The sequence below is a fragment of the Polypterus senegalus genome, chromosome 18, assembly GCF_016835505.1.
Source record: "Polypterus senegalus isolate Bchr_013 chromosome 18, ASM1683550v1, whole genome shotgun sequence".
NCBI lineage: Eukaryota > Metazoa > Chordata > Cladistia > Polypteriformes > Polypteridae > Polypterus > Polypterus senegalus.
The window spans coordinates 38,162,700-38,189,400 of record NC_053171.1 but is presented as its reverse complement, the minus strand read 5'-3'; positions in this window follow the sequence as shown (position 1 = coordinate 38,189,400).

The following is a 26,701-nucleotide window of genomic DNA, read 5'->3' as shown; positions in this document are numbered from 1 at the left end:
ACTCAAGTTTAACTGCCGTAGCTAGCACAACTTTCAGGAAGGAATGACAAGATGTGCACGAGCGATGCTTTGTCTCTATTCAGAATGTCTGGAAAAGTAAAGGCTGAAAGAATGGGCTGGTTGAAAATTATAAGAGAGCCAGAGTTAATTTAAATAAAACGCAAAAGAAAGAGAGAAAAATGTTGGTGAACAGTTACCAAAGGGTAGTCACAGGCAGGGCAGAGAAGGATTAGAATAGGGCTGAAACAACGACAGCGACATTCATTTATATAGCACATTTTCATACAAAAAAGTAGCTCAAAGTGCTTTACATAATGAAGAAAAGAAAAATAAAAAACAAAATAAGAAATTAAAATAAGACAAAACAAAGCCAAAGGAGGGTGAGAAAGGCTATGACAGGGCCAAGGCACGGATAAGAGGTGTCTGGAAAACATCTGAATCACTGACACTGTAGGATGGAAAAGTCAGACATGGCAAACAAAGAGGCCTACACCAAGTCAAATGTTTCTCCATGCTGGGTCGTTGAGGGATACTTTAGTCAAACACCAAGCAGTGCATGTTGTTCCCTATTAGAAATAGTCAAGAGAACATAGCCAGACTTGGTAACCTCGTACAGTATGTGTACAGTATATATTGTATACCCATCTGGAAAAAGCTGGCAGCTCTGTGAGGATCATATTTTTTTTAATTTCTCCAATGCATTCAGTACCATCCAGCCATCCCTGTTAAGTGGTAACCTCAGAGATATGCCGGCGGACGAGCCTATGGTGTCCTGGATAATGGACTATCGTTCAGGCAGACTGCACTTTGTGAGACTCAAGGACTGTGTGGGCAATCCTAGAGCACCACAAGGAACAGTCCTCTCACCTTTTCTCTTCACTCTGCACACCTACGACTATAAATATAACTGCGGGTCAATGTCACTTGCAGAAAATGTCAAATAATTCTAGACTTATGGGGTATATTGATAAAGGGGATGAGACAGAGGAAAGGAGTCAGGTGGAGAACTTTGTTTCTTGGTACAGAATGAATTGTCTGCAACTCAACATACAGTAAGCACAACCCATGGCACTATTTACTGACTTTTTACTGCACCAAACATTCTCTATGTCCGGTCACTGTCCATGGAATGGATGTAGAGGTGGTCCACTCCTACAAGTACTTGGAGGTTCACATTAGTGATAGGCTGGACTGGTCTAGTAAAACACAGAAGAACTTTATAAGAAAGGGCATAGCAGGCACTTTTTTCTGAAGAGACTACTCTCCTTTAATGTGACATCTTCTACAATTGGGATTAATAAAGTTTATCTAATCTAAACACATCTAACTCTGTGATGGTCAGTGGGATTTCCAATACTGTGGGATGCTGGGCCAGTAACATCACTTTAAAGAGAGGCCCACTGAATCACCAAGCTAACAGTTATGGGACGCACTCTGGACCCCCTGGAGGTCGTGGCAAAGGAGAGAATGAAGACAAAACTGAGTGCCATTACGAACAATGCTGCACACCCTCTCTCTGACACACACTAACACTGAGGACGTTCAGCCAACAAATCACCAGTAGAAGTCTGACAGGAAACGCTACAGGGGCTTCTTCATAATTCTAGAAGTACGCTTATATAATGCCTCACTATGACTTATTAGCCAAGTGTGAAGTTTTCTTTTTTGTAATTCTCGTGTCTGTTTGAGGGGAGCTGTTGTAGTATTAATACTGTCACATGTACAGAGTAGAAGGAGCATCTGTGAGAATCCCCATGACAGATGGCTGTCGTCCAACGCATTGATTAGCAGAAAAGCCAAAGCTTGAAACCACAGGATTCAAACCGGGCCAAAACAGGGTGTGAATGGGGCAAAGATGAGCAAGACTGTACTCCAGGCAGGCTGATAGAACCGAAATAGGGCAGCAGTGCGGTTGAAGCAGGGTTCAAGATTTGTTACTGACAAGCTGGAAAAGAGGAAGAGAAGACAGAGAGAAAACTCGGCCCCTGCAAAGGCCTGGTTACTTCAAACGCTGAGAGGCAGGGAACACTTGCCATCACTTTAGTGCTTTTGTGTACAAGCAGCGAGACGGCCCCCCTACTCTGCTTCCCACTCTCCCCTTGGCGAGTACACACACACACACACACACACATACACACACATTTGAACGGCTTGCCCCCGCCTCTCTTCCTTAAAGCCAAGTGCGCAGTTTTAATTTCAGAGCTCTGATTAGCTGATGATTGCATGACAGCCACAGACCTGCTCCCTTTTCACTCTCTCCCAGCCTGCAACTCAATCATTCCCAATTAGCGGGTCCCCAAACACTCAGTCTTATTAGGGAACTCATAATCGACTCATTGTGCTCTGATTTGGCAAATAAATCACACTGGAGAGTTTTTCTCCCTCTTTCCAAGAACCATGTCCATCGTTTCAGTGACACTGTTTTCATCTGCGCTTTTCATTGGGGGTGACAGTTTGCGATATTCAAGCTGGACTTTTTTATTTTCAAAGAAGAATGAAGAATAATTTAGTTGCAGCACAGGCAGCTCCAGGCGTCCTTGTCTTACAAGGTTAAGAATCCATTCTGTCGGAGTACAAAAGGAGTGAATTAAAATAAATGACGGCCATGTATTTATTACAGGTCTCAACAACTGACTGGGCCACCAAGGCAGCTTGAAAAAAGGTCCATCTACCTGCTGCCTTTGTCGGCAGAGACCACAGACAGCAGACTGCAAAGAGAAATTTGTACGTTTAAATTCCTTTGTTAAATGACAGCGAGGGAACTTCCATTGGCATGTTGGCTGATAAATGGGTATCAGTCTGTGGCTTTTTAAGTAATTAAAGTGTACTGGATTTAAAAGGAAAACAAGGTGATTATGCCCTATCTTTACTCTGTAACCGCACTGCATGCAAGGTTTCTTAACTTTTACCCTACTGTCATTAGAGTAGTGTCACCTAATACGTTCTTTATGATGTTTAGGGCCATCTTACTCTTCTTTCACACTTTTTGCCTTGGAGCCACTGTTAGTTGTCTTTGCATGGAACAATGCTATCTTTGTACCTCATTCTTTTTCATGGTGAGAGAGCCATCTTTCTATAGCCTCACCTTCTTTACTGATTGACCCCTGCCATTTCTGCATTGAGGCCAGTGTTCCCTCTCATTACCAGCAACGTCTTGCTCATACTTGCCTATGTCCTCTACCTTTCTAAAACAGGGGCAAGTGCCAACTCTGCTATGGTACAGCTACAAGTGCTGAGGTCTTCCACCATTCTTTTGTAAGAGTATGATATGATTATATGCCGAATGTGACCACACAGTTGGTATCAGACCCAAATAGGTGGTGCCACCTTCAATAGATGTTTTGGTTATGCAGCACAGCGCAACAGTCATTAGTCCTCCGGAAATGATGATCTACAGCCATAGTCCTGTCATTTAACTTGAGTTGGGATCATTCTGTTATTAAACTTGTATTCTTTTTTGTTGTATTTTTATTTGTGGTGCAAAGCACAGTTTAATGGTAGTGACAGTGAAAAGTGCTCTATAAATCAAAGATCGAAAGAGGACACTGTTGAAATGAAGAAGAAAGCCCCAAGTGGCCCAATATGTGCACCATGGTCACCCATCTTTATATTAGGGATTTAATGTGAGGCGTCAAAAGCCAGGGCCTGTTGGCAGTCCTGCTAATCACTCTGCAGTAGAGGCTGTCAGAGGAGCTGCAGGAGATGATCCTGCCAGATAGTGATGAAGGCCAAAAGGGCTTTCTCAAGAAAAGCAGATGCTACTATAACACTAATCATTACGTCTCATCACAGCCTCTGTTTGAGAGCCACTCAAGCTTGCGATGGCTGTAAAAAGGATAATGGAATGCATTAGCAGAGTGCACAACGTCAAACTGCTAAATGATTCCCTTTAATATATATTAAGCCAACTGCTATTAATTAAAACGCACGGATCCCCTTATCAGTTGCAAGTCGGCTATCGTGCTTTAATTATTAATGAGCTACGTTCTTCTTTCTACGAATTTAAACTGCTGTCTGTCAGCTAGCCAGTAAAAAGAAGAATTATTAACCTCTCTGCACTCGCAAACTGAAGTGAGTGGCTGAAGCCGACCAGAAATAAAGCCTTGCAGCTGACTAGTTGTGTGTGAGCAAGAAGTATAGGAGGACAGAGAATTAAAGAAGTCTTGGCAGTCCTGAGCTGCCATCCCCACCTCTACACTCCACACCACCAAATGCTAAATAGCCATTGCGTGAAGTTGCAGTAAATAATGAGATGAGTGGTGACAACTGGAGATGAGCTCCCCAATAGCACAGACTGATAACGAATGGCAACTGAGGGTCCTCCTTCTCGCAATGAGCTCTCCAGTCGTGTAAACTGAAAGTCGGGGACATTCCCTTGACATGAAGACCCAGATTGACAAATTCTGACAACCAAAGCGGTCTCCTCAAGACCTGTATGCATTGGGCTAAACTGATCAATTTTTGATAACTGTGTTGGATTTCTGAATTAAGATAGAAAGCAACAAAAATCAATCAGCTCTAACAATGAAGAGTAAGCTACATGGCAAACAAAACTGATAGCCTATGAACTTTGTTAATATTAAGCAGACAACAGCCGTTATGTTATCTAATGCCTTTCCATGGTGAACACAACTCCAAGACACTTCAAAAGTACAGAATTACGCAACAGTTGTTTACATTTGTTTGTTATATATTTGGGCAATACAGTACATGAGTAACGTTAGGTGCTCAGGATGGCAAAGCAAATTTTAGATATGGATCAAACTTGTGGTTGAAGAATCTAAGGCTATGTCTTCACTACTACATTTTCATCTACAAACAGCATTTTTTAAAGAATCAGCCTCTGTTTGCACTAACATTTTCACATTGTTTAGTCCACACTAACGCACCTGAAAGCACATATGACGTAGACGTTTGCCTACACTGGACATGTGTACGTCAGCAGGAAAATCCTTGAAGGAATTAACACTGCTAACCAAGGGATTTTGCACAAAATTGTAGCAACCAGTAAATTGCTTGCCTTTTGCACATGTATACAGCATTCAAACTGTACAAAACTCAAGTTATGCTAAGAAGTAACTGTTCCCTTTAGGTGGTCCAGCATATCCTTCACTGTGTAAAAGTGGTCTTTAGTCTGAATCACTTTGAGTACAATTGTTTTAGATCAGCGATCTTCAACCTTTTTCATCTCATGGCACACATAATCTCCATCCATCCATCCATTATCCAATCCGCTATATCCTAACTACAGGGTTACGGAGCACACATAATCTAATTACTAAAATTCTGCAGCACATCAAAAAGTATATTGTATTTTTTTGCTGATCTCACAAAAAAATAGGTATAATTTTGACTGATTTGCCAAAAAATAAAATAGTGATTACCTACCCTTTTTGCTACAAAGTGGATTTTTAAAAACATTTTTGAAACTATTTATTTATTCATCCATCCATCCATTATCCAACCCGTTATATCCTAACTACAGGGGTCTGCTGGAGCCAATCCCAGCCAACACAGGGCGCAAGGCAGGAAACAAACCCCGGGCAGGGCGCCAGCCCACCGCGGAACTATTTATTTATGATACATAATAATAATAAAGCAATAAAAAAATAATACTTGAAATTATCAGGTGCCTTTACTTGTATTATGAGCAGGTGGCACAGTGGTAGCAGGGCTGCCTCGCAGTAAGGCGATCACAGGTTTGCATCTGGGGTCCTCCCTGTGTGTGTTTGGAAAAGCGCTTTGAATAGTGAATAACACGCTTTATAAATGTACAGAATTATTAGTACAGTATTATCATTATACATGTGTGTGTGTGATCAAATTCAGGCACGGCATATTTGAGGATAAAGAGGAACACTAGATGTGCTTGACAATAAGATGTGTTTGCTGGAATAATTACACATGCAATATAAACATAATGTTTGTGTTATTAAAGTAAATGTCCATATAAATTGATTATACAAAATAATGGTTATAAATGCATGAAATTATAGATTTATTGCTTTATAATTCACATACAGTATATATATTTTACGGCCAAAACCCGAAATCAGCCAAAGCGGGAAGTGTCCGGCCAAATCAGGAAATGGTCAATGTTGCTGTATATTGACCAGCCAATGTCTGATCTTTTCCTTGATTTCGGGATTTGTCCAGCCAGTTTGCGAAATAGCATGGAGCGATTGGCTAAAGTCGGAAAAATAAAGACATGAGCAGCGAATTGTTGTGCACTTAGTAGTGCAATTGCATCGAGTGTACCCTTGGCGGCTGTTGTTCAGAAAGCGGACGCCTCTTGGTTGTTTCACAATAATTAAGATTAGGTATATATCTAGGTTTCACATTTCTATGATCATTTTAGCTCTAAGATAGTGACTTAACATCAGGAACCTATTTAATTGACCTTAAGGTTAGTGTCTGCGCGAGGGGAAAGCCATCTCAAGCGGCATCCGCTTTCTGAACAAGACCCGTGGACAGTCTTACATGAGCACATCAAATTTTGGCCAGGGAGTTCTCACCACTTTGCAAAATGGCCAGCCAAAGTAGCATATACACTGGTCATTTCTGGTAATTCGGACTTTGGTCACACCTCTCCACCAAAATGCGAAATGGCCGGCCAATTCAGGAACTGGCTGAACTTCAGGTTTTGGCAGTAACATATATATATATATTATTGAAATAATATATAAAATCATATAAAGTGGTATAACATTTGTGTTGCAGACTTCTTTTGCGTTGTATTTTTTTTGAGGAAGTCTTTAACTAATTTGTTTTAAAAAATCTTGTGGCACACAGGTTGAAAATCGCTGCTTTAGACCGATATCTTCTAACACTGTTAATTACTTGAGGTAGTCTTCCCAGTGACCTAAACTGATAAATTCTCATTATCAAAATGACCTCATCACGATGAGCTACCTAGTAAGGTGTACCCAAAACATCTGACAATCAAGCCCATATTTTAAAGATCTGCCAACCTGCAGTCTAAAATGAGACAGCCTGCTTGGTAGCCTAAAGTGATAAGCCCTGACAACCGGCCCACCTCACTGGGCCTACATGGTTTAAAACTTTGGACTGATAACAACTTTGATCTCAGCTACTTGGCATTTGCTTTGCAGTAGCATCCATGGATAAATTCTGATGATCAAGGCAACCTCATTGAGATGAAACCTACCATAAACTAATAAATAGTAACAGTGAAAGTACCCACTGGCAATGAGCTAATTGAGAGTCTACACATTATCATCGACAAGGATACCTTTTTGAAATAAGCTCCACTCTATCATAGTGCATCCACTAAAGTGCAGGCTTGTGAGTTGCTTGATCACTTTGGTGTAGAAACTGAAGAATGTGCTGCAATTGAATGGAAAACCTTTGGGAGTCTGCACGTACTGTATGTACGACCTTCTCTTCATTATCATACTTCTTAGTATTTGCTGTAAACAGTCATTTACAGGGACCCTTAAATGCAAATAACACCAACTCATCCACTTATTCATTTTCTTAAGACTGACTAATGTGCTCTATCAGTATGAAAGCTCTTTTAAAGGAGGCTTCCATTCGAATGACACCCACATCTTAAAAACCTCTCTAGTACACACGAGGCTGTAAATGATCATAGCCCACTGAGAAGCTACTCCACAGCTACAGTTATTAGCCTGCACACTTCAATGTTTTGTTTCAGTTTAGTAAGTTTCCATAATCATTGGCTTAACTTTTAACTGCATGTTTGTCATTTTGGCAACACTCATTTTGTTCACTTTTGTTTACAAGCTCTGAACAAGGAAACTAGTGCACTCTGAACTTAGCAACCCCATTTCAAATACAAGTATCTCCACCTAAGGATTAGTGTACACCAGTGTCCTTCAACCTTTTTGCACCTGCGGAAAGGTGAAAATAGGATAAATATTTTGCGGACCGGCTGAAAGGTAAGACACAAATAAAAAACCAATATAGATAGTATTTTATTATTATATAGGTATATGTTATACAGTTACACAATTTCAATTTTTTAGTGCAACATCTGCTGCTGCTTTTTGTTAGAAAATTTGATACACGTGGCTGCAGAGTTGTTTCTGTGAGACGAAGAGCTGCATTAACATCCATTCGATTGCTCTGTCTGGTTTTTATTATTGACATGGCTGAAAAAGTCTTTTTGCACAAATAGGAAGTCGAAAAAATGACCAATAATTTGATAGCTTTATAACTCAAAGATGGATATTCTTTTTCTAGCGATTTCCATAATTGAGACAATGATTGCATTTTATGTCTGGACACCAGAGTGACATCAGAAGACAACTCGATCAGCTTTTCTTTTTCACGAGGATCAAGTGCACATGACTTTATATCTTCCAAGAATGGATTATTAATCCAGAGGTTACCTTTACAAGGATCCTCATTTTCAGGGAAATAATTATTACAATTTTCAGCTAATGCTCTTAAATGTTGACTTATTATGTTGAATATGACTTTCTGGTTGACATCGGCAGCAATCAAAAATTCCAAAAGTGGAAACATTTCTGTATCTTCCTCTTGTAAGTGACTATTCCAAAGAGCTAGCTTCTTTTTGAACGCATCCATTTTATTTCTTAAAGTAAAAATATTTGTATATGACCCCTGCAGAGAAATATTAACTTCATTGAGCTGACTGAATATGTCCACCATGTAAGCAAGCTTTGCCAGCCATTCTTCATTCAACAAAGGCTCCAGTTCAGATTTTCGCTCTCGCAAATACTGCTTTACTTCTTCCCTCAGTTCGAAAAGGCGCGAAAGAACCATTCCTCTCGATAACCACCTCACTTCTGCATGGAGAAGGAGATGTTGGTTACATAGTGTCGTGAAGAGCCTTGAGTTCATAGCTCGACTATGAATTTCATTAATAATCTTCACAGCGTCATTCATCACAGTGTTTAGTTCAGTAGAAAGCTTCTTTGCAGCTAGGTGCTCTCGGTGGATCATACAGTGAGTGGACAAAACTTGAGGGTGCGCAACTTCTTTTATTTTCGCAACTACTCCTGAGCGACGTTCAGTCATGCTCGCAGCATCATCAGTGCACACTCCGACGCATTTGCTCCAGTCTAAGCCCTGTGCTTGAAAATACTCATCAAGAGCATTAAATATTTTTGAACCTGTGGTCGAGACAACAAAGAAGTTCTTCCCTTATGTCTTCATCTTCACTATACCTCATGAAGCAAAGTAAGATAGCATGATTACTCACATCAGTTGATTCTTCAAGTTGAATCGCAAAACATCTTGATTTCTTTATCCCCTCTACAACTTCATCTTCAATATCGGTGGCCATCTCAACAATTCTTCTCATAATGGTGGTGTCCGAAAGCGGTATGGCCTCTAGTTTTACAGCAGCTTGAGGACCTAAAATTTCTCGTACGACATCTAAGATGCAAGGCTTTACTAACTCTTCACCAATAGTAAACGTTTTTTTCGATTAAGCTATTCGAAGCGCAACTAAATAAGACGCTTGAAGCAGCGACTTGTCACTCGTTCTCATCATTTTCATTTGACTTTCTGCATTTTTATCTGGTCACATAATCTTTCAAAAAGTCCAGTGGCTTATCAGTAAAATCTCTATGTTTCGAATGCAAATGACGAGCAAGTTTGGAAGGTTTCATAGCTTCATTTGACAGAATTTCAGAACATAGTACACACAAAGGCCGTGGCAATAGTTCATTGCCAGGGGCTACAATGAAACCATGCTTTAAATACTCTTTATTGTAATGCCTAACATAGTTTCCTTTTCTCTTTTTGGTTTGTATTTCACATTCCGAAGTATCAATGTGTTTATTTTTCTGTGTTTCTCCTAAACTTGAAGCACTAGTACTTGGCATTCTTTCAGCACCATCACTAATTTTCTCCTGAATATTGCCTCTACTAAAGAACGTTAAAAGATTTTGCTGTTTGGCTTTTTTTTGTCTCCATTTTGTAGGCCCTACAAATTAAAAATTTAAATAAAAATAAAAATTTTATGAAAGAAATAACCTGTTTTCCGAAATACTACAACAAAATATTAGAAAAACAATACGTATGAGCAATAAAATAAGAATTGTGTGACAGGCTATCAGCAGACGAATGGACGCTATATTGACATTCGGCAGCCAAGTACTTCATCCACCGAACAAGCATCTGACGCGGCGCAGTCGACAGCATTTATTGGAGACCAGCGCCTTAGAGAAGTCTCAAATGCATGGTGAAATCTGGAAACACAATCTAAAGTAGTATGAAAAATAGCCGCGAGAGGCATTGTATTGGGGCTAGTAAATATTTAAATAAATCATGGTTCAGACAAAAGTTAGCTTCTGTGTCGACTAAAAAAATGTGCTATATACTCATGAACAGAACTGTACATCTACGTGATTCGGTTGAAATTTTTTACGGACCGGCAGGAATTTTCTGCATACTGGCACCGGTCCGCGGACCACGGGTTGAAGAACACTAGTGTACACTAACACAGGTACATTTGAAAATGCTGTTTTAGTTTTAAAGTCGCATTTAACAAAGTCCGTGATTAGGTTCCTGTACTCCTCCTCCTGCCCACTCCTGACGCAGCCCACGATAGCAGTGTTGTCAGCGAACTTTTGCATGTTGCAGGACTCCGAGTTGTATTAGAAGTCCGATGTATATAGGCTGAACAGGACCGTAGAAAGTACAGTCCCCTGCGGCACTCCTGTGTTGCTGACCACAATGTCAGACCTACAGTTCCCGAGACGCACATACTGAGGTCTGTCTGTAAGATAGTCCACGATCCATGCCACCAGGTGTGAGTCTACTCCCATCTCTGTCAGCTTGTCCCTAAGGAGCAGAGGTTGGATGGTGTTGAAGGCGTGAGAGAAGTCAAGAAACATAATTCTTACAGCACCACTGCTGCTGTCGAAGTGGGAGAGGGATCGGTGTAGCATACAGATGATGGCATCCTCCGCTCCCACCTTCCCCTGGTATGCAAACTGCAGAGGGTCGAGGGTGTGGCAGACCTGTGGCCTCAGGTGGTGAAGCAGCAGCCACTCCATCGTCTTCATTACATCTGACGTCAGAGCGACAGGCCGGAAGTCATTCAGCTCACTAGGACGTGATACCTTTGGGACTGGGGTGATACAAGATGTTTTCCAAAGCCTTGGGACTCTTCCCTGTTCCAGGCTCAGGTTGAAGAGGTGCTGTAGAGGACTCCCCAGCTCCAACGCACAGGCCTTCAGCAGTCGTGGCGATACTCCATCTGGACCCGCTACTTTGCCGGCACGAAGTCTCCTCAGCTCTCTGCTCACCTAGGCTGGGGATGTCTCTCCTATGCTGGTATCAGCAGAAGGATGGGTGGAGGGTGCAGTACTCCGAGGTGAGAGTGGGTTAGGGTGGTCAAACCTGTTAAAGAAGTTGTTAATTTGGTTTACTCTCTCCACGTCACTCTCGATGGTGGCACCCCACTTTGAGCTGCAGCCAGTGATGTTCTTCATCCCATCCCACACTTCCTTCATGCTGTTATTCTGCAACTTCTGCTCCAGCTTTCTCCTGTACTGCACTGTACTTTTATGTCTGTTTGCATCAATGCCTGACTTATTTTAATGCAGTTCCTTATATATATCTGATTAGCAGTAGTCCATGTTCCTGACTGGCAACAGCCAACAGGTGCTTTCTTTGCTGACATTAAGCTGGCGTTGGACAGTGACTTTTGATCATGGTTTCCCTCAGGCAGTGTTTTTTAAAGCTCCGGTTAATATTAATCAATAACTGCTTTTACAGTTGGCAAAATGTCATGTTTTTTGTGTCTGGCTGGCCTTATCCACTGGATGGAATTAGATAATGGTTTTTATGTTATGTACTACTTCATTCTGATGTCATCAGGTGACACTATATATTTTATTGGCATTCATTTCATTTCATGATTGGCTTTAGCCAACAGTTGTGTGTGTGACTGAAATTATGCCCTCATTCTTGTTTATGACTAGCAATGAAGAATGATTCTGGTCTGGTTGGCAGTGGGCATAGTTTTTTTTTTTTTAATCTTTGATTGGTATTCAAAGTGCTGAAGCTTTACCATTAGGTAATTGTATAATGTCTTTCTGGCAATTGGGTACTAGTAGCTGTGTATAGCTGGCATCAGACAATGGCTTCTGTTTGTGGTTGACACCAACCAGCCACTTTATTATGTGTGGTTGGCATACAGATCTAGTTTTGGCTTTAACTGGCATTAAGCACTTACCCAGCATGTCTGACTTGCATTAGAAGAAAATATTTCTTCAAAGCTGGCATCGGGCGATATTTCAATGTCTGACTGACTACACTTTGGCTCCCGTTTGAGTTTGGTACTGGTGTACTATTTGTCTAGATAGCATTTGGCACAAATTTATGTTTACAGGACAATTTTGTCAAGAACTAATAGTCATCAAGCAAACGTTTTTGTGTCCAGTTGGCACTAATTGTTGTTTCCTGTTTATGGTTGATGTCATGCAATGGATTCTATGTCTGGCATAATGCACAGATTCTTGCTTAAGGCTGGCATCAGACACTAATTTAAATATCTGTCTGGTGCTACACACTGTTCTCTATTTATGGTTGGCATCAAGAAATGGTATCAGCCTTTGGTTGTCAGCCAGCACTGGTTTATATACATATAGTATACTGATACTAGTCTATTTGCTCATCTGGCATTAGACACTGGTTCCTGTTCAGTGTTTGAATCAGGCTGTGTTTTCTTTGACTGGCTGGCACTAAACACTGTTTTTTGCTGTGATTTCTACATCTGGATGGCATCAAGCAATGGTTACCATATATAGATAGGGTCAAGCCATAGTGTGTGTGTGTGTGTGTGTGCGTGTGTGTGAGCGTGACATTAAGCACCAGTTCCAGATAATTGTTGGCATCACGCACTAGTCTTTTGTGTCCGTCTGGCAATGCCACTAAAAAAGACTTGAAACTTATCCCAGTGAAAATGAAACGCTTGCCATCTATTGTCCCACTGTTTAGATAATTACTTCTCGTTTCTGTAAATCCTGTCAATAATTAAGCAAATATGAGGGGGACAGATACTGTCAATTATGCAAACTCCAAAGGAAAAGCTCTGATTGCTTCAGCAGGGCTATGCAGACAGGCCCTCTGCTTTATTTGTGTAGATTAGGAAGCAAATTAAAACATGTAGAACAAGAGAAATTAATGCTCCATTGATTTTTCAGAATACAAAAGGTCCTGTTGGCATCAGGGTGTTGAGCAAAATGTTTTCTGGTCTCATTTAAGAGGACACCCATGAAGATAGGCAGGTGAATCTCTGGAGGCACATGCAGGAGTGAGTTGAGCTCTTTGTGTTTTCAGTAGTCTCATCAGCGCTGCTTCATAGAACTTCCAGGAAAACACAAATGTCATTCAGCCATTTGCAAATAGTCTGTGATAAAAAAAAAATCGGAGATGAAGCACCAAAGATGGATCGTCAGACTAATGTTTGGCACATTACGAGTGGACTCTATTGAAGTGTGATGTGGTCAGGGTGGACTGCCTTGTCACCTGGGAGGAGTCTTTGTTTAGCACCTCTTTGTCACCATCTGATCTTAAACATGGCACCTATGTGACACTTTTGATTATTATTACTAGCAGAGTTCCCTGGTGATGCCCTGGTCAAAAAGTGAAGAGGTAAAAAGTAATTATAAATGATGCATTACCAAACTTTATTACTCTTAAACTTGTTGCATGTAGTCCATAATGGTGGTTTATACCGTAATGATTCTTATTACACAATATTCTTGGGTTTTCCTTCTGGTGCAAAGAACCCTACCTAGACTGTTATAAATTACTTCAGTGAAAATATGGCACCTCCAAATTGTGAATGAAATGTTTAATTATAGAAAAATTGAAATGTAATGGGCAGGAGTAAAACCTGGATTTACTTGGTGGAAAGGCAAGCATGCTAACCATGGCACCACCATTACATCCTGAGTGGTGCTGGTCCTGTCGACAGATCACCTTGTAGTATTTCGTGGCATTTGCATTTTTCAGGCTGCAGTCCCTTTTCTAGATTTGTCTGGGTATCACTTTCAAACTTTGCAGTGAATTTAAAGTGTTGAGACTTGAGGCAGCCACTGTGTGCTAACCGCTCTCTCTGAGCCCTGCCACAAAACGTTACACGTCAAAAACTCGATAGAGAAATGGTGACAGGCAGGTGTATTGGCATGAGGTTACACTTGTGATTCCCATATAGCAGTAAAACCCCTCAAAGACATTATGGCCCCAGCCAGAGTGTCTTGGGACCACAAGAAACATTTGTGAGGAAATGCTTAATAATAATAATAATGATAATTATTATATCAGTCTAAGAATGTTACGTTGTATTGTTTATATTTTTGTTTATTACTATGTCATTACAATCTGTCTGATCCATGAGACAATACATACAAATACTGATCTGAATTATTCTGATGCAACACGGTGGCAAGCCCTGACTCCTCCCTGTGGCACAGACTTGGGTTCAACTCTAGGTCTGCTCATGGCCTGCATGAAGTTTGCAGATTCTCCCAGTGTCTCCTTTGGTCTGGGATCTCAGGCTGTTTTTCCCACCCACAAAGCTAGTGAGGGTGGCCATATACAGTGGTGTGAAAAACTATTTACCCCCTTCCTGATTTCTTATTCTTTTGCATGTTTGTCACATAAAATGTTTCTGATCATCAAACACATTTAACCATTAGTCAAATATAACACAAGTAAACACAAAATTCAGTTTTTAAATGATGGTTTTTATTATTTAGGGAAAAAAAAAAATCCAAACCTACATGGCCCTGTGTGAAAAGTAATTGCCCCTGAACCTAATAACTGGTTGGGCCACCCTTAGCAGCAATAACTGCAATCAAGCGTTTGCGATAACTTGCAATGACTCTTTTACAGCGCTCTGGAGGAATTTTGGCCTACTCATCTTTGCAGAATTGTTGTTATTCAGCTTTATTTGAGGGTTTTCTAGCATGAACTGCCTTTTTAAGGTCATGCCATAGCATCTCAATTGGATTCAGGTCAGGACTTTGACTAGGCCACTCCAAAGTCTTCATTTTGTTTTTCTTCAGCCATTCAGAGGTGGATTTGCTGGTGTGTTTTGGGTCATTGTCCTGTTGCAGCACCCAAGATCGCTTCAGCTTGAGTTGACGAACAGATGGCCGGACATTCTCCTTCAGGATTTTTTAGTAGACAGTAGAATTCATGGTTCCATCTATCACAGCAAGCCTTCCAGGTCCTGAAGCAGCAAAACAACCCCAGACCATCACACTACCACCACCATATTTTACTGTTGGTATGATGTTCTTTTTCTAAAATGCCGTGTTCCTTTTACGCCAGATGTAACAGGACATTTGCCTTCCAAAAAGTTCAACTTTTGTCTCAGCAGTCCACAAGGTATTTTCCCAAAAGTCTTGGCAATCATTGAGATGTTTCTTAGCAAAATTGAGACGAGCCCTAATGTTCTTTTGCTTAACAGTGGTTTGCGTCTTGGAAATCTGCCATGCAGGCCGTTTTTGCCCAGTCTCTTTCTTATGGTGGAGTCGTGAACACTGACCTTAATTGAGGCAAGTGAGGCCTGCAGTTCTTTAGACGTTGTCCTGCGGTCTTTTGTGACCTCTCGGATGAGTCGTCTCTGCGCTCTTGGGGTAATTTTGGTCGGCTGGCCACTCCTGGGAAGGTTCACCACTGTTCCATGTTTTTGCCATTTGTGGATAATGGCTCTCACTGTGGTTCGCTGGAGTCCCAAAGCTTTAGAAATGGCTTTATAACCTTTACCAGACTGATAGATCTCAATTACTTCTGTTCTCGTTTGTTCCTGAATTTCTTTGGATCTTGGCATGATGTCTAGCTTTTGAGGTGCTTTTGGTCTACTTCTCTGTGTCAGGCAGCTCCTATTTAAGTGATTTCTTGATTGAAACAGGTGTGGCAGTAATCAGGCCTGGGGGTGGCTACGGAAATTGAACTCAGGTGTGATACACCACAGTTAGGTTATTTTTAACAAGGGGCAATTACTTTTCACACAGGGCCATGTAGGTTTGGATTTTTTCTCCCTAAATAATAAAAACCATCATTCAAAAACTGCATTTTGTGTTTACTTGTGTTATATTTGACTAATGGTTAAATGTGTTTGATGATCAGAAACATTTTGTGTGACAAACATGCAAAAGAATAAGAAATCAGGAAGGGGACAAATAATTTTTCACACCACTATAGTTATGATTCTGTCTTATATTTCATTTTTCTTTATGTTTTGCTTCATTACTTGTATGATTTCCCTATTTTTGTGTTTTGTTTATTAAGATGAATAAAATAATGCTTCCTTTACAATGATTTCTGTTTTATTTGGGATGTTATTTTTATTTTCTGACATGTTTGGTGTTTTAATTGATGTTGTTAGGCTTGGATAACCAGAACTGCGCCATGCCTGACATTGTGGATCCAATGGGATAAATTCTAGTTAAAGACAGACTTTGTTAGTGCGTGCTTTAATTCAAACGTCTTCAGGGTTTAGATGTTCTCTGCTTTGCATTATTGGCTATGATTTAGATTAGTGTTTTGCCTTGATGACTGATAGAGCAGACTCTCAGTTCTGACTTTCATCCATATTTTTAACATCTTTTTTCTCCTGGTCCCTTCATAAAACAAAAAACTGTTGTTTTCATCAATGCCAAAATAACCAAGAATGTGCTCTAAGGTAAACTGACAGACATTCTACCCAGGATTTTTTCAACCCCATTTAGACAACAAAAAGACAGGCAGAGAAATATTTCCAGGTAACACTACTTCCAGGGACTTTAGATCATCCTGACAGAGTCACCTTCTTTTTGAGGTTTGTGGGCTTTCACTGGGTATTCCAGTGGTTTTCTTGATCACAAAGACATGCACATTATGTAAACTGTGAGTGCGCCCGTATGTCCAGTGATGGACTGGCATTGCCTCCAGGGTTGATTCCTACCTTAAGCTCCATGATGCTGGTAAAAGACTGGGCTTTTTACAACCTTGTAATGTACAGAGGGGTCAGATAATGGACAGGCAGATGGATGAATTCTGTAGAATATTCAGCATGCACCATGAACATGAATATTCATATTCATGGTGCAGCCCACTTTGACTTTGCCCTACCCCCAGCTAGTTGTCTTTGGATCTTATCTTGGACAGTACAAGGTAAGTAATGTCACTTTCTCCTGCTGCCACCATAATGCATGCCTCACGTCCCTATCTTACTCAAATATTTCAGCCCTCCTTCCACTGCCATTTGCTTGTTATTTCCAGCTAAGGTGTTGCTCTTTATATTTCTGCTGTCACCTGCCATATGCATTGAGGATTCAGGTACCAGCCAGCATTGCATTAAGTTCAAGGACAGGATGCATTTCTGAAACCCAACCTTGATCAAATGATACCAGAGTGTAAATTTACACAAAAGTAATAATGTGTGTTCCACGTTGGAATGTGTAAATTTATAATTAGACGTGACTAACGCCATAAGTCGGGCAGCTATTGAATGGTCCATCAGTGACATCTAGTGTATGTAGTAGGCACTGCATGGATGGAATTAATTTCCTCCACCAGCATGCAGCCCTGCAAATCACAAACTAAATTAAAACAGCAGCTGTGATTTTTATGATATAACCAATATGATGAGCTGCTTTCAGAATTGTATTAAATGCAATCTGTATTCATTTGAGATCCACTTAAACCAAATGTTCTGATCTAAGTATGTGAGCCACGCCACAAGGGCATTTCAAATGTTAGATGTTTTCCTCAAAACTCATTTCACAATACAAACTCACAAGGATAATACGTGTCAATGGCGTTCATAAATTTAAATGGTTACAGGAAAGCAAAACATGAATATTTTAATCAAAGGCAAATGGCAAAGGCATGGTTTCTCTGTCTAAAGGAGCTATCAAAAAAGCAAGTTATAGCTCAATAGCTTTTTACTGCACTTCAGTACGTTGCACTTCAAGTTTGACAGTTGTGGCGTCTTTGAATTTTCCTTTCAGCTCCGCCCCTCTAATCAGTCCAGCTGGATGAAAGGAGTTTGTTCTCCCTGTCATCAATCCAATCATCCCACTGCTCATTTTCAAATGCTTGAGCCGAGCCCAACCCAGCAGAAACGGGCACAAGACAAGATATGATTTGAAACAGTCTTGATTTATATGTACTTTATATTAACTACATTGTGGCCTCTGGAAGTGGTAAATATTTTTATTTTACTCAACACTTTATGGAGCCTGATATACTGGCTGTCACTCTTGAAAACTGGACTGCTGGTAAAAAGCCGTGTTTTGTGATTATTTATTTACATAAATGTATACTGTAATAAAAAAAGAGAGAGCAGAAAATGTAGGACAGAAGTCAGGGCAACCAGCAGCCATACTACCTGCACTTCAGAACAGGTAAACCACCTGAAGCTAAGCATGAGAGACCATCTAGGAAAACCTTGGACTTCTGCTAGAAGAGGTGTTTGTGAGGCCATCATGGGATGCTTACCTAGTGATCTGTGTGTGGATACCAATGTCCCAGTGCGGTAACAGGGACACTGTGTTGTAAAAATTGCTGCCATCCTTCAGGTCTGATGTAAAAATGAGTTCCTGAATCTCTCTGGTCATAAAAGACATCTTCTGAGAAGGGTGTTCACCAATTTCCTGGTTAAATTACCTATCATGGTCTTGTTCATTCTGGCCCCCTAATATTCCACTGTTCCATATTACTAAATATCTGTTTCATCCCTTTACCACATTACTGCTAATGTGTGTTGCGTATACTGGCACAATAATGGCTGCTTTATCACTATCCATGTGGATGCTACACATTGGTGGTGGTTGAAGAGGCTCTCCACTGTCTATGTAAAGCACTTTGAGTAGGTTCAGAAAATCTATCAATCTATCTATCTATCTATCTATCTATCTATCTATCTATCTATCTATCTATCTATCTATCTATCTATCTATCTATCTATGAGAACATAAGGCTGGCCCAGGACAGAGGACTGCACTCATAAGGGGCCATGAGAAGCAGGTATCACACTGAGAGAAGGACAGGTTGTGGAGGGGCAACAGACAACCACCAGATAACATGCACAATAACCACCTTTGGCTTATGGTTGAGCAAGAAGACCCTGAACAAAATGCAAGGGTACAATGGAAGTTAATGATCATTAAGACAGGCAGAGGGAAGTTTAACTCCTCAAGGGCATCAACTAGCAGCAAGATCGTCCCACCTGGAAAGATGGCGAGCAGACAGCCTGAAAACTACCATGTGGAGCTGATTGTTTAAGTGTAGATGTGCAGTAATCCGAGACTTTACACTGTAGATCCAACAATGACTCCTAAGTTCAGCCAGGGGGCTCCCATAGCTTAGTGCCATGTGGTATTTAAAGGCTGCTTCGTGTGTACTGTAATTGAGGCTAGAGCCAAATACCATGTGAGGAAAGGGTCAAAGGCTTGGAGGATGAAAGGCCAGAGAAATGAGAAAGAACAAGGTAAAGTCAGGAGAAATTATTGGGGGGCTGTTGGACTGAGATGTGAAAAAGCAGAGTTTGATGTGGAAGAAAAGAAGAGGTGATACTCAATACACAGAGTTAAAGCACGAGGACCACCAAGTAGGTAGGAGTTCATGTTCCCTTTCCTTAATTACCATCAGCTTAACAACTATAACATCAGAGTAGTGCAAGGTGGTGAGCAGTGCTGGTACTAATATATGCATACTCCCGGGACTCCAAACAGCAAAACTGAGAAGTACCGGCCCACTTCAAGCACTCTGGAAAAATGAAGAAAGCACTCCAAGGATAATTAAGGGCAGTGCCCATGTCCAGACTCAGGCTCAGACTCAGTGGTGTAGGAGTTGTTATGTCTGTTTGACGTGTTGTGCCATTTTTTATTTGATATTTGTTTTTTCACAGTGTTTGTGAGAGGCCGGGCATAATGTATTGTGACAGAGGATATACAAAAAGAACTTCGCATGAAGTATTGCCTTTCCTCCAGGTATTCCATCTTTATCCCACATCCCCAAACACAAGTTAGTTTAGTAGACTAACAATTCCAAATTGCCAGAGTGTGAATATGTGTGAATGAGCCCAGCATTGGGTTGCCGCCTTGTCCAGAGTTCTTCCTGCCCATTGAAGCTAACACAGGCTCCAGCTCGGCACAGCCATGAACTGAACTTTAAAGATTTGTTAATGTTGTATTAAAGTTTAAAAATGTTTATTGCTTTGTTGCCAAATACTGCATAATGGATCATGTGGGGGGAGGGGCATTAAGGCATTTGATCTTTCGGTTGTTAAAGGGTTAATCGGACAGGCGTGCCGCTAGCTACAGTGTGCACTATGAGTTGTGCATAAGACGCGTGGGCCTCCTGGCACAACCATCTTTCCCAGAGGCTGCCACTTGCTGCACGTTTTGTGTTATTCCTTAATTGTATCCAGACCTAACCTACAAATTATGCCTGTTTTCTTAGGTGAGGGTGTGAAGTGTTAAACTATGGGACAAAAGCACCTACTTAAAGCTCAAGATTTTCTATGGGCTGTGGGAGAGGCGACCATCTGCCTCCTTGTTTTTCCTGTCCCTAGATTAAATCAGTCCTTGAGGATCTTTATCCCATGTTCTTTTCTCTGACAGTCACTGCAAGGCCTACTGAGTGTCCTTATGAAATTGTGTCATTTGATTAATGCAAACAGAGATATGCAAATATTGGGAAGCAGCTGGCACATGTCCTGCTAGATGGCAAAGACCCCACGACTATCTGAACCTGGGTCACGCACACTCTTTGCAGGGTCTGAAACTCCCTTCATAAGAATGTTTGAGACTGATGAATAAAACATGTCAGATAAAAGATTTATCATCACAAAGTGGTGTACTTCTTAATAGATGCTGGTATCACTTGTTTTTGGTGTAATAAAACAGATTTTATTATATACAGTAAATTCGGCAGCCACTGGTTGAACATTACTGTGCCCCCAAACTGCACTTAGATACATTTAAGGGAGTTAATAGGACTATGCCCTGAACTATCCATCCATCAGAATCAGAATATCTTTATTGTCATTGTAACAAATACAACGAAATAAGTGCAGTCCACGTGGTGTCAAAGAAATATAAAAAAATATATAAATAAATATAATTACAAAAGGATAGGAAAGGATAAGACAAGAAATGAGGTAGAACACAGACATTCAACATAAAACCTTATTGCACATGAAACACTATCAAACAAGATGTCATCTATTGCACTGTAATCAACAGGTTGCATTAGAGGTGATTAGGTGGCATTCAGTGCCCTAATAGCAACAGGGAAGAAACTGCTATACAGTCTATTAGTCTTTGTTTTGATGTCATGAGCGGGGTGTGAGGAGTCTTTTAAGATGTTTTCCACTTTCCTGAGGCAGCGAGAGCTGTGCAGCTCATCCAGAGAAGGTAAATTCATCATCTATCAATCTCTCCATCCATTATCCGTTTCTCCATCTACATCTCACACACACGTTTGTTAGGTTACATGGTGGCTCTAAATTGACCCCACGTTCAAAGGTGATTTAACCTGGTCATAGACAGTGGGGCTCCGGATTTACTTGCTCCTTTTCCAAATGCGTAAGATGAGTATGAAGCAAGATAGGTCAATGTAACTCCCTCCTAACTGACTGGTCAAAACAAGCATGAAATTGAAGGGGTCTGCACTCTTAACATAGATATACGAGATGGACTATCAGCAGAACCAACGGCTACCTGCATTGCAGTAAAACCACAAACTTCAGCAAGACCTCATATCAAGGCCTCCATTAAGGCTGTTACTATAGACTGATTATTTCTTATGACAATGCTGCTCTGCTGTTCCAGCACTGATGGCAGTAACAAAAAGAAGCAATCATTTCATACCTTTATACACCTCATCTTTTTGTAGTTGAATGCTGGTAATATTAAAAACTACGATATTCTGTGGATCTTTTTAGGTGTGATTGCATATAATGTGAAGATCACCTACTGTGATAGCCATATATGTCTGTCTGCATGAAACAACTCACCAAGTGGACCAATTTTGTTGAAATTTAGCACACTTATTATTTAAAGAATTTTGTCACGATGGTTTAATTTTTGTATAGATATCTCAAACAGATCATGTTGTACAAAGTTTTAAAATGTCAAAATTTCCCAAAATTGGTGAATCCGCACACTCGTCCATCTTAAAAGATAGAGACATTCTGTGTGCCTACTTTTATGAATGTTCACTGTTTTCATTTTGCCTTGACAGCAGTTACATCATCTTGTATATTTTGTAGATTTTCCTCTTTTACTCATTCGTCAGACTACTCAGATCCCCCGTATAGTGCCAGGGAGAGGGTGCAAACAATTCATACAGCAGCACTCTTTTAGGTGTGCCAACTATTAAAGTATATGCACAAAAAGGTCATCTCTCTAGAAATGAATGGAAGAAGAAAGCAATTATATAAGAATGAATAGGACTGAACTAATACTGTATTATCTGCCAAAGGCAATTTTCATTGTAAAAAACAACATTACCAACCTGCAGGTAAACAGTGTTTGAACTAACGAATTACATGGCAAGTGGGCAGCTGTGATATAACGATAGCATGGATTTAAAAAAGGGGCTGCAGTTGATCTGAGGGGAAGAACATCAGTGCCACTGAGCCTGTAAAGTTTTTATGCTGCGAATAGCAAGGACAGGGCAGGATAACAGTTGGCACTGTCCTAGCAGAGTCACTTAGTGCTATAGCGTACAACAAATGGAGTGTGGGTTACGGTTTATCTGTACCCCAAGAGACTTTGTTTGCTTCAGTGCATCTTCAGACTAGAATTAAAATCTTTAATATCAGTGTCACTTTTGGTATTCCTGTTATAATTTTAATGAATTACACAGTGTTAACTAATATTAATAGGTAGATGAGAAACTTATTTCAGTTGCTTTTCTACTTTGACGGGGTAATTTTACGCTAGTATTGTTAATTTGGTATAAAGAGTTACTTTTCTTTAGGTAATTATTAGGTACTACTCTATTAGGTATACTTTAAAAAATGTTATGTTTAAGAAAATTGAACGACAGTTAGTCACAGACACTCTGCCACTAATAGACATCAATCGATGCCATTTTCACATTACTTGTGAATGAAAGCCCTTGAGCCATCACAAGCCAATCTGTACTCTGATTTTAACTCTAATGTAAAGTGCTCTTAAAAGGCATGTATTTAATGTAGACTAATAATGCATGGAATTGCATTCTGTTATTGCTATTACTTTTGACTACGACTCATTTTTACAAAAATATTTCCCTCTATTATAAAAAAAAAAACCTGGGGAGAAACAGTAGGTTGACGAGACTTGATCTTTCACATTAAGATCGCGGAAGACACTTAAAAGACCTGCGAAAGTAGAGAGATTGGCCACGGAGCGTCATGCAGGGACCTTAAACATGAAACTTTGTGCCAAGAGATTGACCCAGGACCATCTCGCGATGACGTAGAACATGAGATTCTTGCAAGACATGCCCTACTTACAAATAAATAAGAGCAAGAGCAGCCAGCAACACACTCAGTCGTGTTTTGGCTTTGAACACACACAGATCCAGGGCTCTCAGCGCATATAAAGCATATAAGGACAGTACTTTATAAATGAAATGTAGACGACTAAGCGAAGAAGAAAGCAGCATGGAGAAAAGAGATTCAAAAGCGTTGAGAGACAAAAAAAAAAAAAGAATAATCTAGGTGCGAATTCAGAAAATAAGGAAAGTAATTATCAGCCCAGAACAAGTGGAATTGAAAAAAAAGAATGTCCAATCCGAACGTTGGCGCTATACACATGTAGAGCAGGATAGAGATTATGAAAGCAGTGGAATTCAAAAGACTCAAAAAAAAAAAAAAGTCGGCGCGATACACATGTGGAGAAAGTTAAAGAATATGAAAGTAGGAAAATTTGAAAGTATAAAAAAAAAAGAAAGTAAAGATAGTAGGAGCGCAAAAAAATGGAAATTATTACTCGAAAAAGGGAAAATAATCACCACGGACTAGATGTCATTAAAAAAAAGCAGGATAAAGCACGGTCACAGATAAAAGAGTAGAAAACAAAGTAAAACATCATAAAAAGGTTAAAAAACAAGGGGGGCAAACACATGCAGAGCAGGTTAGAGATTATGAAAACTGGAATTCAAAAGACTCAAAAAAACATAGGCACGAAACACAAGCAGAGCAAGACACAGAATATGAAAGCAGCAGACAACAACAGTGTCAAAACAAAGAAAGTAAACATCACATTAGCGCAAAGAAAGAGAAATTATTACTCGGAGAAATAACGAAAAGGCGAATAGAGATCGAATATATGGACACAGGTGATATGTCAGAAGTATATAAATATTGTAAGGCTTTGAAGTTTAAGTCAAGAGAATTTCTAAAACGGAGTTTACCTCACATGCATTTATTGGTTACTTTGCAAAAAAAAATTATTAACTGCTGATGACGTAGATCATTTTGTCTGTGCTGAAATTCCAAACAGAGAAAGTTATCCTGAATTACGGTACAAAGTCATTAAACACATGTCTCATGGACCTCATTAAAAAGATTCAGAACATTGGGGCTCAAAAAATTCCAAATATTGCTTTTACAGAAGTTCTGAAATAAAAGTGAAACTAATGAAATAGCAACAATTCAAAGAAAAAAAAATCTTAAAAGTGTGTATCCGGAAAACAAAAAAACGGGGGTTGGCGAGCGAAGTGAGCAGGGCGTGAAGCCCCCTAGTAAAATTAAAATATGATGACTGAGTCTTTGATGAAGTAACTAAAAATATGAATAACTTCAACTGTCATATCATTTAATTTAGTCCCCAACCACACATGTGTACATTATGTAATTTGTTTTGGGGTTTTTTTCTTCAGCACCCTTTCCTATGCTTCTCTGTGCTTTTGCACATTTTATTTTAAAACTTGCCTGGACTCTGGACATTTTACTTAATGCTGTGCCCATAATGATCAATACATACTAAAAGCAGATACAAGATATACTGACCAATGGAATCATTCAAACATATCTGAACAGTCTACAGTGGCTTTAATATAACATACAATAAGTAAAAACATAAAACAAAAACTAACATTTTAAATGCTGGTTCATGAGCGGCCCTGATTTAGTAAGCCTGCATATCAAATCACCGGCAAATGCAAAGATTAAAATGTGAAAAAAAAAATTCAGGTGAATTAGAGGCTCCAAGCTCATCGAAGCCCTGGCTTTCAGTAAGCCCATGCAGGAAATCACCTGGGCCAGTGTGCGTGTGCGTGTGTGTGTGTGTGTGTGTGAGCAAGTGTGCCTCACAATAAAGTGACTGCTGCTCGTTCAGGTTGTTTTTGGCACACACACTTTAGGCCTTCTAAAAGCAGTTACCAGAAACGCCTGTCAGGAATTGTGGGGCTCTACGTGGCCATTGCAGAGTCACCTAATGAATTTTAGACAAATGTGGAGCTCAAAACAATACCTTTTAATAATCCACTCCATCAAGCACATTTTGATTCAATTCATCGAGGCTAGACCTTTTAGACAGATTCTAAAACTGGAGTTTTTATGCTACATCTCAAGTTGCTCAGCCACTAAAAAAGCAGATAAAGAGCTGGAGTTAAGAAGGAGATGCATTCAAGACAGAATCCACAAAGCATTTCTTCGCACAAAGGGGGGCTATAATCCAGGACAAGCTGCTTAATCATGAAGTTGGAAATCTCAACATTTTCAAAAATATCAGGGTGAGATATTGTAGCGGGTGGCACGGTGGCGCAGTGGTAGCGCTGCTGCCTCGCAGTTAGGAGACCCAGGTTCGCTTCCCGGGTCCTCCCTGTGTGGAGTTTGCATGTTCTCCCCGTGTCTGCGTGGGTTTCCTCCGGGCACTCCGGTTTCCTCCCACAATCCAAAGACATGCAGGTTAGGTGGATTGGCGATTCTAAATTGGCCCTGGTGTGTGCTTGGTGTGTGGGTGTGTTTGTGTGTGTCCTGCGGTGGGTTGGCACCCTGCCCAGGATTGGTTCCTGCCTTGTGCCCTGTGTTGGCTGGGATTGGCTCCAGCAGACCCCCGTGACCCTGTATTCGGATTCAGTGGGTTAGAACATGGATGGATGGATGGATATTGTAGCAACTTATCTATTAACTAACCAAACTATTCTGTTTCAGCCAGGATTTGTTTCCTGGTTTAAATGCATTTTCCTTTTTGTTGTCATTTCTGCTATTTTTGAATTTTTATCTATCTTCTATTCCTTGACATTTTCTAATTTCTGTTTTATTTTAAATAGTATTCATGTTTTTTGTTGTTTTCTGCATGGACCCCAAGAGGCTGGGCCACTGTGACATCACTGTTGATGGACCGCCTTCAGCCTTTACATTTCAGGCTCATGAATAAGTGAGCGTTTTTTCCTAATTAGTTGATGATTAAGCTCTTCAGAGGTTCCTTGACTGTTCAGTATATTTATTTAAAGACCTGTCTACCTACCTACCTACCAACCTGTCTATCTGTCTATCTATCTAAAGATCTTAATCATTTTTAAGTACTGTTTTCTGTTTTGTTGGGCCTTGTCTGTGCTGTAGATTATAGACTGGACCTGTTAGCCTTAGATTGCTTTTTGGAAAACCTTTTCTGCTTTTTTTTGCCCTTCATCTTGCTTGCCATTTTTTGTCATTCTCTGTTTATTTAATACATTCTTTAATATTTAAAGAACATTGTTTTATTTTGTCATTAAGCCAGGGCTCTACAGTAAT